Source organism: Otolemur garnettii, unplaced genomic scaffold (genome assembly GCF_000181295.1).
Source record: "Otolemur garnettii isolate 467f Iridium unplaced genomic scaffold, OtoGar3 scaffold00013, whole genome shotgun sequence".
NCBI lineage: Eukaryota > Metazoa > Chordata > Mammalia > Primates > Galagidae > Otolemur > Otolemur garnettii.
In genome coordinates this window covers 48,596-62,099 of record NW_003852408.1, presented here as the reverse complement: position 1 = coordinate 62,099, position 13,504 = coordinate 48,596, and the positions used below count along the sequence as shown (strand labels likewise).

Here is a 13,504-nt window from a genome sequence, read left to right as displayed (position 1 = left end):
GAATTTCTAGTGGCCCCATCCTGGAAGGGACAGACAAGTGGTCACAGGACCCTAAGCACTGAAAGGAACCAGAAGTTTGGGTGATTTCAGAGGAAATGAACGAGGAAGCTGAGGTCTCTGTGATCAGAGGATGGAGTACCTGAGTCCAGCTCTTCAGAGCAGAGTACTGACAAGAGGTGACAGACCAGGAGTTGGCACCTGGTCTGTGATGTGGGGAACATACCAGAGCGGGGAAGGCATCAGAAGACTGCGTGTCACATGGGGCTTCTACTTGGGACACTGAAATCCAGGGATGTGGGAGGGTCTAGAGAGGAGCTAAAACTGTGCAGTTCTCACCCCGTGGATGTGGGGCAGTGATGGACAGATATGAGCCTCCAAAGGGCCCATTTTATTAGGAAAACTCTCACCCTATTAGGAAGGGTGAGAAACACACCATATCCCACCCCAAGTTCCCACAGTGTCATCTCCTCCTTTAGCAGGGATTTCAGAGGCATCTTACACTTATCCTGAATACTTGGGTTTAATTGAAATTGGAGTCTCGGGAACTGGGTTTTATTCTTTGAAGCCATTGTATGAGCCGCCTATTTTGTGAGAGGATTCAGCCCATTTATGTCAGGTTCACTTTGTTTATATTAAGTTTCACAACTTTTGAGCTTTCATAGTTTTGGTATTCTTGTTTCTGTATTTTCTATGTATTATTGCAATGGACTCTAAGTTTCATTTTTCTTTTGATCAAACCACAACATATTTGTTCCATTTGGCTTCGTTTTCCTCTTATGCAATGTCTTTATTCAATTGTAAATATATGCCCTGTATGTATGTCTCCTTGTGTGCTCCCCCTGACCTCCTTGGAGCCTGGCTAGAGCACAGGAGGTCAGAGTGGTGAAGAAAGACTGACACTCAGCTACTGTCAGGACAATCGCTGAAGAGGCTTCAGAGAGGCAGATACTCTGACCAACATAAGGACGTGCAGAGAGAATGCTGCCCCGACCCAAGGTCCCAGGAGGCTTTTTGTTGTGTTTCAACAATCATTCACAATAATAGCATTGGCTGACTTATTGTGATTATTTAGGATCAAGGAAACTATGTCCCCACACGTGATGTCTGGGTGGTCTTGCATAAGACCCAAGCAGAATAATGTATAGGGAGGTGGACAAAGTGTCTGGTTTAGAATTAACTTCTAGAAGGGAATATGTGTTGTAAGAGGCAGAAGATATTACCTTTTAATGGATATTGGTAATCTTTCCCTTCTAGCCCAAGTGGCTGCTTCCTAATCTAACCTTTTACCTTGTTCAAAACCAGGTCGGAATTCTATTCCTGTGGCTGTATTCAGCTTTCAAATAGTGAGCCAGGCTCTTGCGGTTTGAACTCCTCAGTAATGCTTTACTGCTTTTTTTTTTCCTTTATGATTTTTCTAGCCTGTCCTCACATTTCCCCCTTTTCTGTTTTATTAATGAACATCATTATCCACATAGTAAATGGGTATAGTGTTTTTATTTGGGGCAGATGGTACATTCTCAGTAGTGGGTGGTATTCCTGTCTTTCCATAGCATCTCTAGATTGGTTTGTAAGACATTTTACATTTCTCCAGGTAATATCTAGAGCTTGATAGGTAGCTGTCAGCACTCCGGAATTATGGACTGGAGCCCTACATTGATATCAACTGACAGGTATCTCCCAGGTCATCATGACGTGTGTGGCAGAGTTCAAGGTGATGTAGTGTATCTCCAGGATTGGATTTCCTGTGGGATGGTCAGTTCTTCTATATCAGAAGCCAATATGTGATAATGTTTCACAAGCTGGCTAGAATCCAGAAAGGGCCTGTAGGAGATAGAACAGTAGCATAGCCCTTTCCTCATGATAACAATTTCAGCAGTGCTGGCCATTGTGGGACCCTGAAGGTGTTTCTTATAATACTAATGTGTTGGTGTCTTTATCTAGGAGAGTGAAATGTCTTTCAGTGGCAATTACTGTGTCCTTGGAGCAATTTAAAGAGTTAAGTGTAAAAAGAGCTTTGTGTAGTTGTTCTTGGGACTGGTCTATCCTCTATACTTCCATGCTGTTTTTTATTTATTTATTTTTTTGTTTTTACTAACTGGTATTTAAGAAGTCCCTGAGGTCTTTCAACAGTAGCTTGGCCTGTTGGGTTGTGAGGATCATCTGCAGTGTGTTTGATTTGCCATTGTTGAAGTGGCTGTAGCTGACAACAAATGTTTTTATACATGTTTGGTAGTTCTTCCAACCTACCAACTGGCATGAATCAGACCGAGTAAGTGTCAATAGAAACAAGAATATATTTAAATTTACCAAAAGAAGGGAATTGCCATCCATTTGCCAAAGGGTGTTTGACAAATGTCAACCTGGGGGATTTATTTCTTTGGGGAGAGGCAAAGCTGTCTGTTGACATTCTGGGCAGGCTCGGATAATATCTTGAGCATGAGACAAAGTGATTGCAAAGGTTTTAGTCAATGCTAGTATCCCTGATGGAAAAACTGATGAGACTGTATTGCTGAAGGTATAGTAGCATTGAAATATACTAATGAATCAGCATATATGTTCCCTTGGGTAAGGGACTCATGGAGGTTAGAACGGGAACAAATACAGGGCATGAATAGAACATGTTTCCATTTTAGTAAATAGGTTTGAAGGGAAGAAAATAAATTATGCTAAATTTCATCAGATGATTGGTACATGAGGGCATCACCAATGGTTTGGGTTTTATGTACCACATAGGCTGAATCTGCCACCATATTAAGTGGCTGGCAAGGGAACAATTGCAAAGCTAAAATTGCTACAGTGAGAGCCGCACACTGAGTGGTTGAATGACGGCTAGTAATAGAGTGTTCTCGAGTTTCGTGTTGTTGCCAACCAGCTTTTTACTATTTTTTCTTGACCAACCAGTAAACACAATGAGGTCAAGTGAAGTATAGGTGGAGAAGAAATTGGGTATATGTGGAGAGGAAATTGTGTTAAATAAGTCAGAGGAAGCATCAAGAGTCCATATGTATCTTCCAGAGGGGGGCTTGTAAGTTGTAATTATCCAGTAAAATCAGAAAGAGCAATTTGTAATAATTCACTATGACTCCAAGTTGCCATAAAACTACCTTTATCAATCCTAGGGTGTATAATGTAAAATATACCCACTATATTGCTGAGGATTTTGAGTCTGGATTTTTTTCTGGAGTAATTGGAAGGCCCTCATAGACTACAGACTCAAAGAAGAAGTTTAATAATTGAGAAGGGATGTCTTTGTGTTTGGGGGCTATTAAACTATCACCCATATAATGATATATTAAAGCTAAAGTGAATTTTATATGGGTCAGCTTTAAAGCTCTTACTACCATGTGCTGTTGGCAAATGGTAGGGCTATTAATGATTCCTTGGGGCAAAACTTTTCATTGGTAATGCTCCCTTGGGGCTCCACAATTAAAAGTAGGAACAGAATAGGTAAATTTTTCTCTATCATATGGTGTCAAGGGATATTGAGAAACAGTCTTTCAAATGGATGATTATGAAACTATATTCTTGAGGAATTAAAGGACGGTTAGGGAACCCTGGCTGTGTAACTCCAATTGGAATAATGTGAGCATTAACCAATCTAAGCCCATGAATTCACACCAGTTTCCAGATTTTTTAGGAATGCCACAAAGAGGTGTTCCAAGCACATATAGAATGTTCTGTACGCTTGCCTTTCAGTTGTTCTTGCACTAATTGTTGGGTGTTTTTAAGTAACCCCCCTTTAGTGGCCACTGATCTGTCCAAACCAGGGGAGCCTGAGCAGTTCAGTTTCAACGGCCACTGATGAAAGTCTGCCCTTTCAAGGTTAGGTGTTTTTCTTGAAGACAGTAGATATTGGGCCTGTGCTTTTAGATCCAGTCAGCCAGCCTGTGCCTGTTTAGAGGGGAATTCAAGACATTCACATTTATTGTGTGAATCAATAGGTATGGTAGAGTTTTGGTCATTTCAGTTTTCAGAGGTCTAGAGCTTATTTTCTTTCCTTGTGCCATTGTGGAAGGTAGGGACAAGGACATTATGAAGAATGGGTCAATATACTTCCTGTAGAGCTGGTCTAATTATAGCAAATTTCCTCAACATTTGCATGTCAGTAAAATATTTGATTTCTCCATTGCAAATGAAACTCAGTTTAGCAGGAAACAGAATGATAGGCTGACAATTCGTATGTCTAAGAAGGTTAAATTTTCCATCCTCTTCTGGCTTGAAAAGTTTCAGCTAAAAGATCTGTGGTAATCCTGATGTTTTTCCCTTTGTAGGTAAGACTTTTCTTATGGCTGGCTACTTGCAGGATTTTCTCCTTCATACTGGCTTTGACAAATTTAATTACAATTTGTCAAGAAGATGCTTTATTTAGAGTGAGTCATGCTGGAGTTCTGAAACTATCTACAATCTGAATTCCTGTATCTCTCTCAATGCTTGGGCAACCAGAAAGGGGAAGGTTCGGCTCTGGGACTGCCTGACTGCATCAGGCAGGTTGGGGACTGGACACAGAGGTGGAAATTCCCAGGTTTAGGAGAACCGGGACCTTGCAGCACCCTTCCATGGGGTGAGGTGAGAGGTCCTTGGCTCCCTGCATGCTGGTGGAAACCCGCAGTAGACCTCCTTGTTGGGCAGGGGTCTCCCATCCTCTTGTCAAGGAGGCATCTTTAGACTAATCTCTCCATACCTGATCACTGTTATCTTTCTTACTCTTTTGCAGCGTCCAAGTTTTTCACAGTGGGGATGATACGCATCTTCAATTCTTCTTCTTCTGCTCAACTCCCCGCTTTCGACTTCTCTAAGTTCACTTCTCACTTTTCTCCTTCTGGACAGGAGCTTCTGTTGAAAGCTGACTGTAGTCCACCACTTTGGCCCCCCCTGTAGTTGATAGGTTTTGCACTGGGTATAGAAGGGTGGAAACTGAACCTGAGGAAAATCAGAGTTATGTGACTCAGACAGAAGGAAACACAAAAGAGAGCAGAGAAAGGGATGTGAGAGGAAGTGAGAAAACAAGGACTCTGGACCACAAGCCAGCAAGAAAGGCTTAAACCCAGTGGCTGTCTGCACTGTGGTGTCTGGGGTCCTGCTACAAGTCTCTGGGCATGTACTTATCTGTCCAGCAGTGGAATCTGTTATGGAGGAGAGTGTCTAGAGGAGTAACATCCTGCATGGGAGAGCTGGCCAGGTGTGAAAACCCAGAGAGCATGAGATAGAAAGCTGGACATCTTGGTGACACTTGCCTTACCAAATATGTCTAGTAGTGACTTTGTGCAGCTGGGCCAGTCTCTGAGTGATGCCTCTGAGAGCACTTTCCTCCATCCAAAGGACCCTCATTTGCTTTTTTTATCTTGAAATTTAAACAAAGCCCCCCCCCAATTATGTAGCCCTACTCTTCAGGGGGAATATATCCCAAGTCCCTGCACAGAGTAGCTTTGAGCCCTCCAGAGAGGAGAAATCCAGACAAGGCCAGATTTGAGGCCAGGCTTCAGCTCCCCGTTATCTGGTGGGGAGAAGACTAGGGGAGCATAATGCTGTCTGAAACCACTGAGTTCATTGCTTAGGGCTATCTTGCCCATGTTTGCCTCAGATAACAGCAATTTGTATTTCATGGGAAATGCAGAATTCTCAACAGACCCTTCAGTGGAATCTTATCATCACAAGTTGTGATCAGTGTCCCTTTAGCTCTTCCCATGTTTGACAACCACTTTAAATAGAGTCCTCTCTGGTCACTACAAGAGATATCCTGGTTTGGAAAAGGGACAAACTTTACCCAGTCATGTATAGACTTACTGGCTAATGTTCTGTGTTTTCCTGGATGAGCTCTTTACATGGAGGCATGTGGGAACGAGTTTTAAGAGTAACCACATGGGGTCAGACCCACAGAGAGATTATGGGTGGGGAGCAGGCCATTGGTGACTCTTCAGAGCCCAGTCACAGGCAGGTGGAAGGTGGGTGAAAAGAGAGGTAGGAGTTGGTGACATGAAATGTGTGTCCACAGCTGTCTTTGGGGAATTGGATGAGAAACAAGAGTGTGAACTGGAATGTTCCCCAGAAAGAGCAGCAGGGTCAGCTGAGTTTTTGCAAGATGGGAGTGATTGGATCAGAGCTGGTAGCGAAAGGCAAGTATAGATTTATACTACAATGATTAACTTAAGGTGGGGGCTCTGTCTTTGAATTATATGCCATATTGCTACATTGCTCACTGATAAGATAATGAGATAAAGACAAGGAATATAAAGGGAGAGCATGCAGTGGGGAGGTATTTGCTCTTGAATGCTGGCGAGATGGTCCCAGTACTCCAGGATCTTGGAATGAGGCTGCTGGGGCTGCTGCTGTTGCTGAGCGTTGGGCCCTGGGCGGAGGCTGGGAAGGTGCTTGTGGTGCCCATGGATGGTAGCCACTGGCTCAGCATGCGGGAGGCCGTGCGGGAGCTCCATGCCCGGGGCCACCAGGCTGTGGTCCTCACGCCAGAGGTGAATATGCACATCAAAGGGGAGGACTTTTTCACTCTGAAAACCTACACTGTTCCCCACACTCAGGAAGAATTTGATCAAAACTTTGCCAACTACATTCAAATTGTGTTTGAAAGACAACATTTTCTGAAGATATTTTTTAAAAGTATGGCAGTTATGAAAGATTCAGCTGTCATTCTTTATAGGGGTTGTAGAGAGCTAATGTATAACAAGACTCTGATTGGGCACCTGAATGCCACATCCTTTGATGTGGTTTTGACGGATCCAGTTTATCCCTGTGGGGCAGTGCTGGCCAAGTACCTGTCCATTCCCACTGTGTTCTTTCTGCGGTACATTCCATGTGACTTGGACTTTGAGGGCACACAGTGTCCAAACCCTTCCTCATATATTCCTCGGTTGCTAACAAGGCATTCAGACCACATGACATTCCTGCAAAGGGTCAGGAACATGCTCTACCCTCTCGCCCTGAAGTACATTTGCCATGTTACCTTGTCTCCTTATGCAAGTCTGGCCTCTGAGTTTTTTCAGAGACAGGTGTCATTGGTGGATATCCTTAGCCATGGGTCCGTGTGGCTGTTCAGAGTGGACTTTGTGATGGACTACCCCAGGCCGATCATGCCTAACATGGTCTTCATCGGGGGCATCAACTGTGCCAGCAGGAAGCTGCTATCTCAGGTCTGTATTGGCGCCTTTATCCAACCAGTGCTCGAGGCAGAGGACTTTGTTTAAATGTATTTAGTTGAAAAGGTTTTTAGAAACAGGGTATTGCTCTGTCACCCAGGCTGCAGTATAGTGGAATCATCAGAGCTCACTACACCACTGAATTCCTGAGCTCCAAGGATCCATCCTCTCCACTTCCTGATGTACCACCATTCTGTCTAATTTGTAAAACTCTTTTGTAGTCATGAGGTCTGTCTGTGTTTCCCAGGCTGGTCTCACACACTGGCCTCCAGTTATTCTCCTGGGTTGGCCTCCCACAGAGCTAAGATTTCTGCCATCAATCATCACAATACACATACACAGTAAAATACATACATATTTTAAGAAAGGTAAAAAGTGTATTAAAAGTGTGAGACTCAAACAGGCACGGTTGCTCATGTCTGTAATCCTAGCACTCTGGGAGGCTGAGGTGGGGGGATTACTTGAGCTCACAGGTACGAGACCAATCTGAGCCAGAGTGAGACCTTGTCTCTAAAAATATCCAGGCATTGTGGTGGGCACTTGTAGTCACAGCTGCTTGGGAGGCTGAGGCATTGTGTGAGCCATCTTTCCTAGTGAGTAATCAGCCCATAAAGTCATGCTCACTTATTTTATATTCAATTCTATTACTTTAGATATTTTACAACTTTTGTATTCCTCTTCTTATATTTCTCTTGATTAATGTATTTTTACTGCAAAGGACTCTACATTTCATTTTTGTTTCTGACCAAATCATAAGATATTAGTTGTATTTGGTTTTCTTTTCACCTTATGCAATGTGGTTATCTAATTGTAAAATATACACTCTATGAATGTATTTGATTTGTGAAACATAAGTCTGACGTCATACAAAAGCAATCGTTCCTCTTTCCTTTGAGTGTTTCCATGGGAGTGTGGTCTATATTCTTCAGAGTTGACTGTCTTGGCTCCGATCTTCATTGCAAGTTAACTGCTCCAGACTACGCTCTAGTTCTTTGCAAGTAAGGTATTTCTGGTCACACACCTGCCCATGGCACACGTCCTTCAGAGACCCCTCCTGCCTTCAGGGAGAAGCTGAGGCTCCAGCTTAGCTCACAGGCCAGGGTGGCCTGGCTTCTTGTTACAGGTTAACTGTGGAGTCCTCAGTTAACCTGTAACCTCTGTAACCCATTCCACATGGACTGAACGTTCCCTGACCTCGCAGCCTTTTGCCTGCTGCACTGACAACCCTTCCACACTGCCACTGTCACACAGGTTTTCATTCTCCAAATGCTTCCTGCCATTTTCATGTCTGTGCAGGGTGGGTAGGGGACAGCAGAGAAGAGAGTGAGCTGTAGGGGTGTAGTGTAGCACCAATGGTGCCTCTTGCTCCCGTGTAAAAAGCCACAAACATGGGAATAGCAGACTGCTGTCCACTCTTCATCTCTCAAGTTCCTCCTGTGTCTGCTCCTCATCCTCCTGGGTCTGCTCCTCATCCTCCTGTGTCTGCTCTTCAGAGCTTTCCTGTGAGACCATCAGTGTGATAGGAGCAACACCTCTAGTACCTGGAGCCAGAAAGTCTTCAAGATGAATTTTAAGACGTTATTTTTCTTGTCATGTCAAAGAACCCAGTGAGATTTTCTTTGACCTCACATGAAATCTGTAGCTTATTGGAGACCAAACCAGGACATGAGAACTGAGATGCTAATCTCTGGTGTGTACCACTACCTCTATTCTAGTGTACATGGATGTGTCTAACTGGCCCAAGGTAAGCACTGTGGCTCTGCCAAATGTTTGATGTGGCTTCTTACAGGGCAGATGACATCCTGGTGCCGTTAGCAGATGTGCACATGCAGGAGAGCTAGATGTGTTCTTGTCTGCTGTCTCCCATGCACCTGTCACACCTGCAGCTGTGCGAACAGGGGAGGCTATTGAGTGCTCGGTGGGGGCAGAGGTCCCTCTCTGGAAACAGTGCTTCCCCTGGAGGAGAGGTGGCAGCAGCCCTTGCTCCCACCCCCACAGAAGCTGCTGTAGCCACAGCCAACTGCAAGTTCTGCCTTCCCAGCACCTGCTCCCTCCCCCACTCCTTCTTTCACTCTGAGTGAAGGGTATGAGGGGCCATGGTCCCACCAGACTCCTGCTCTTGTGTGGTCTGGGGAGAAGTGAACAGGTGATGGGTAGAATAATCTCACCTGGGCGTAGGATGGAAACTGAGCCTTGGGAACATCATACAGTTATGTGGCTGAGACAGCAGGAAGGAGAAAAAAGGGAGCAGAGAAATGCTGTGAGAGGAAGTGAGGGAACCAGAGCTCTGAACTGCTACCCTGCAGGAAAGAGTTCAACCAAGAAGCTCCCTGCACTGTGGCAGGTGGGGCTCCCCAGCAGAGTCTGGGCATGTGCTCCTCCGCCTGGAAGTGGAATCTGTTACTGAGGAGGGTCTCTAGAGGGTCTTCTATGGGGGAGCCAGCTGGGTGTGAAAGGCCTGGGATAGTGAGATGGAAAGCTGACAGCCCAGGGACTCTGTGTGTCATCCCAGGGCCAGCAGAGAAGGAGGCATCAGAAACCTTGCCAGGAACATGTGGACATGACTTTTTGGAGCTGGCCAGGTTCTGAGTCCCCCCTCTCCATGGACAGGGGTTTTTTCACTTTACAAAGGATTCTCTTTTCTTTCCTCCATCTTGAAATTGAACAAAGTCCCATAAATTATGTAGCCCTCCTCTTCTGGAGGAATATACCCTTATTGGTATTTGGGACTAGAAATAACCCTGGAGCATAAGCTTCAGCATGGAATTCAGGCCCGATTAGTTGTGCACCTGAGTCCCCACACAGAGTAGCAGAAGGCTGGAGCTTTGAGCACTGAGGAGAGGAGAAATCCAGGCAAGGCCTGGTTTGAGGCCAAGCTCCGGCTCCCTCTTGTCTGGTGGGGGACAGACTAGGGGAGCAGGATGTTGTCTGAACTCATTGAGTGTCATTGCTTAGGGCTGCCTTGCCCATGTTTGCCTCAGAAAACAGGAATTTGTATGCCATGGGAAATGCAAAAATTCTCAACAGACCCTTCACTGGAATCTTTTCATCACAAGTCGTGGTCAGTGTCCTTTTAGCTCTTCCCATATTTGATAGCCACTCCAAATAGAGTCCTTCCTGCTTGCTACCAGAGATATTCTGATATGAAACATAAAGCTAAAGAGGCAGCACCTCCATCCAATGTAGGCAAGCTGACTGAGCAGTGTTCTGTGCTTCCTGGATGTACCCTGTGCACTCAAGCATGGCAGGAATGAGTTTAAAGAGTTACCACATGGGATCACATCCAGCATAGAGGTTATGGTTGGGGACCAGGCCATTGGTGACTCTTCAGAGCATAGTCACAGGCTGGTGGAAGGTGGTGAATAGAGAAGTAGGAGTTGGTCTCACGAAATGTGTGTTCACAGGCATTTATTGGGAATTGGATGAGAAATAAGAGAGTGAACTGGAATGTTCCCCAGAGAGAGCAGTAGGGTCAGCTGAGTTTTTGCTAGATGGGAGTGATTGGATCAGAGCTGGGAGTGAAAGGCAAGTATAGATTTATACTACAATGATTAACTTAAGGAGGGGACTCTGTCTCCCACTTATATGCCATTTCGCTATGTTGCTTGGTGATAAGATTATAAGACGAAGACAATGAACATAAGAGGCACAGCCTGGAGTGGAGAAGTAGTTGCTCTTGGCTGCTGGGGAGATGGCCATGGGACTCCAGGGTCTTTGAACGGGGCTGCTGGGGCTGCTGCTCTTGCTGAGTGCAGGCCCTGGGCCAAGGCTGGGAAGGTGCTGTTAGTGCCCACAGATGGCAGCCACTGGCTCAACATGTGGGAGGCCATACAGGAGCTCCATGCATGAGGCCACAAGGCCATGGTCCTCTCAGAAGAGGTGAATATGCACATCAAAGGGAGCACTTTTCCCCTACACTGTTCCCTAGTAGGAATTTGATCAAATCTTTGCAGACTAATTTCAAAGTGCATCTGAAAAAGAACATTTTCTTTTGCACAGCCAAGAACACAGTAAGTAAAGCAAGTAGACAGCCCTCAGAATGGGAGAAGATATTTGCAGGCTATGTCTCTGACAAAGGTTTAATAACCAGACTCCACAGAGAACTCAAATGTATTAGAAAGAAAAGAACAAGTGATCCCATCTCAGGGTGGGCAAGGGACTTGAAAAGAAATTTCTCTAAAGAAGATAGGCACATGGCCTACAGATATATGCAAAAATGCTCCCCATCCTTAATCATCAGAGAAATGCAAATCAAAACTACTTTGAGGTATCACCTAACTCTAGTAAGATCAGCCCATATCACAAAATCCCAAAATCAGAGATGTTGGTGTGGATGTGGTGTGGAGAAAAGGGAACACTTCTCCATTGCTGGTGGGAATGCAAACTAATACGTTCCTTTTGGAAAGATGTCTGGAGAATGCTTAGAGAACTAAAAATAGACCTGCCATTTGATCCTACCATCCTAGATATATATCCAGAAGACCAAAAATCACATTACAACAAAAATATTTGTATCAGAATGTTTACTGCAGCCCAATTCATAATTGCCAGGTCATGGAAGAAGCCCAAGTACTCATCAACCCACAAATGGATCAATAAATTGTGGTACTTGTACACCATGGAATATTATGCAGCCCTAAAGAAAGATGAAGACTTTACCTCCTTTATGTTTACATGGATGGAGCTGGAAAATGTTCTTCTTAGCAAAGTATCTCAAGAATGGAAGTATCCAATGTACTCAGTCCTATTATGAAACTAATTAAGTGAATCTTTCTAAAAGTAAAATATAAATGTCTCAATACAATAACTAAGAAAATGACATGAAGGTTATATTAATCAGTTTGATGAAAATATTTCAAATTGTATATGAAAACACCATACTATACCCCATGATTGCAAAACTGTACACAGCTATGATTTAATAAAAAAAAAGAAAAAGAAAAAGAACATTTTCTGAAGACATTTTTTAAAATTATGGCATTTTAAAAAGATTTGTCTGTGGTCTATTGTACCCCTTGTAGAGCCTAATGTATAGCAAGACCCTGATTGGGCACCTGAATGTCACGTCCTTTGATGTGGTTTTAATGGATCCAGCTTTCCCTTGCTGGGCAATGCTGGCAAGTCCCTGTCCATTCCCACTGTGTTCTTTCTACGCTTCCTTCCATGTGAGTTGGATTTTGTGGGCACACAGTGTCCAAACCCTTCCTCATATATTCCTTGGTTACTAACAGGGAATTTAGACCACATGACATTCCTGCAAAGGGTCAAGAACACACTCTACCCTCTGGCCCTGAGGTACATTTGCCATATTTATTATTCTCCTTATGCAAGTCTGGCTTCTGAGCTTTTTCAGAGACAGGTGTGTCATTGGTGGATACCCTTAGCCATGTATCATGTGGCTGTTCAGAGGGGACTTTGTGATGGACTACTCCAGGCCAATCATGCCCAACATGGTCTTCATTAGGGGCCTCAATTGTGTCAACAGGAAGCTGTTATCTCAGGTCTGTATTGGTGACTTTATCCAACCAGTGCTCCATGCAAAGCACATTTTAAATTTTATTTATTTGGAAAAGCTTTAGAAACAGGGTTTGGTTCTGTCACCCAGGCTGGAGGGCAATGGAACCATCAGAGCTCACGCCTCCTTGAACTCTTGGGCTAAAGGAATTCTCTGCTTTGGCTTCCTGAATAGCTGGAACTACAAGTGTGCTAGCCTTCCTGGCTAATTTTAAACTTTTTTGTAGAAACACAGTCTTGCTGTATTGCCCAGTATGGTCACGACCACCTGGCCTTAAGTGATCCTCCTGCCTTGGTCTCCAAACATCCTGGTATTATAATCATGGGCCACTACAATGTTGCTGCATATATTTATACAGACATATATGTATATATATTTAGAAACATATATATTTAACTTACACATCCTTACTTATGCACTCATTTTACAAAGATTTCTACTTCTTGTCCTAATAGTCTCTGGTGAGATAAACTGGTAAGTGGTCTACAATAGTGTAGTTAAGGTTGTAATAGTAACTGGGAGGAATGAGAGGTAGGGGAGAGGGGCTGTGATGGCCTGACACACATCAGTGTGACTCAGATGAGAATATGCATTCATAGGGGCATCATCTTCATCTTCATCATTGTGGCCTTTCCTTCAGCTGTGCAGAAGCAAAGAAATTGCATTGTCATCTGTTACATCAGGGGATTTTGGCTTGCAGATTGTTAGTAGAAGGACACAGGACTAGCAGATTGCCATTGGTGACATGAGAATTTCTAGTGGCCCCATCCTGGAAGGGACAGACAAGTGGTCACAGGACCCTAAGCACTGAAAGGAACCAGAAGTTTGGGTGATTTCAGAG

At 44.2% G+C, this 13,504-nt stretch overlaps 2 pseudogenes; both read left to right on the top strand.

The window, feature by feature from the left end:
- The window catches only part of LOC100954573, a 12,015-nt pseudogene extending 4,415 nt beyond the window's left edge, over window positions 1–7,600 (top strand).
- Window positions 7,601–10,639: 3,039 nt separating this feature from the next.
- Window positions 10,640–12,797, top strand: LOC100954263 (annotated as a pseudogene).
- The last annotated feature ends 707 nt before the right edge of the window (window positions 12,798–13,504 follow it).